The following is a 1837-nucleotide window of genomic DNA, read 5'->3' as shown; positions in this document are numbered from 1 at the left end:
GGGGATGAGGATGAGGATAGGATTAGGAGGAGGATGAGGATAAGGATAAGGAAGCGGATGAGGATAGTATGAGGATGAGGAGGAAGATGGGATCAGGAAGAGGATGAGGATGAGGATAGGATGATGATGAGGGTGAGAATGAGCACGAGGATAGAATGTGGAAGATGATAGGATGAGGATGAGGATGATAGGATGAGGATGAGGATGATGAGGATGAAGAAGAGGATGAGGATGAAAATGGGATGAGGATAAGGATAGGATGAGGACAGGATGAGGATGAGGATAGGATGAGGATGAGGATGAGGATAGGACGAGGATGAGGAGGAGGATAGGATGAGGATGAGGATTAGGATAGGATGAGGATGGGGATGGGGATGAGGATATGATGAGGATGAGGACGAGGATAGGATGACGAAGCGGATGAGGGTACGATGAGGATTAGGATAGGATGAGGATGGGGATGAGGATAAGCAAGAGGATAAGGATAGGATGATGATGAGAAGGAGGATAGGATGAAGATGAGGAGGAGGATAGGATAAGGATGAGGGTGAGGATGAGGATAGGATGAGGGTGAGGATGAGGACGAGGATAGAATGAGGAAGAGGATGAGGATGAGGATAGGATGAAGATAAGGATGAGGATGAGGACATGGATAAGGAGGAGGAGGAGGGTGAGGATGAGGATGAGGATAGGATAAGGAGGAGGAGGAGGATGAGGATGAGGATAGGATGAGGATGAGGATGAGGATTGGATGAGGGTGAGGATGAGGACGAGGATAGAATGAGGAAGAGGATGAGGATGAGTATAGGATGAAGATGAGGATGAGGATGAAGACATGGATAGGATGAGGATGAGGACGAGGATAGAATGAGGAAGAGGATGAGGATGAGTATAGGATGAAGATGAGGATGAGGATGAAGACATGGATAGGATGAGGATGAGGACGAGGATAGAATGAGGAAGAGGATGAGGATGAGTATAGGATGAAGATGAGGATGAGGATGAAGACATGGATAGGATGAGGATGAGGACGAGGATAGAATGAGGAAGAGCATGAGGATGAGGATGAGGATCGCATGAAGATAGGATGAGGATGAGGTTGAGGATGAGGATGAGGATGAGGTTAAGCAAGAGGATGAGGATATGATGAGGATGAGGATAGGATGAGGAGGAGGATAGGATGAAGATGAGGATGAGGATAGGGTGAGGATGAGGATGAGGATGAGGATGAGGATAGTATAAGGTTGAGGATGAGGACGAGGATAGAATGAGGAAGAGGATGAGGATAGGAAGAAGATGAAGATGAGGATGAGGACATGTATAGGATGAGGATGAGGACGAGGATAGAATGAGGATGAGGATGAGGATAGCATGAGGATAGGATGAGGATGAGGATGAGGACGAAGATTGCATGTGGAGGAGGATATGCTGAGGATGAGGAAGAGGAACGGATGAGGAAGAGGATGAGGATAGGATGAGGATGAGGATGAGGATAGGATGAGGAGGAGGATGAGGATGAGGATAGGATGAGGAGGAGGTTGAGGATAGGATGAGGATGAGGATGAGGATGAGGATGGGATGATGATGAGGATGAGGATGAGGAGGAGGATCGAATGAGGATGAGGATAGGATGAGGGTGAGGACGAATATGGGATGAGGAAGAATATGGGATGACGATGAGGATAGGAGTAAGACGGGGACGAGGATAGGATAATGATGAGGATAGGATAAGGATGAGGATTACGATGAGGATGAGGAAGAGGATGAGGATGAGGATGAAGAGGAGGGTAGGATGAGGATGGGGATTAGGATGAGGATAGGATGAGGACGAGGATAG

Source organism: Lupinus angustifolius, chromosome LG12 (assembly GCF_001865875.1).
Source record: "Lupinus angustifolius cultivar Tanjil chromosome LG12, LupAngTanjil_v1.0, whole genome shotgun sequence".
Taxonomy (NCBI): Eukaryota; Viridiplantae; Streptophyta; class Magnoliopsida; order Fabales; family Fabaceae; genus Lupinus; species Lupinus angustifolius.
This window is presented reverse-complemented; position numbering follows the sequence as displayed.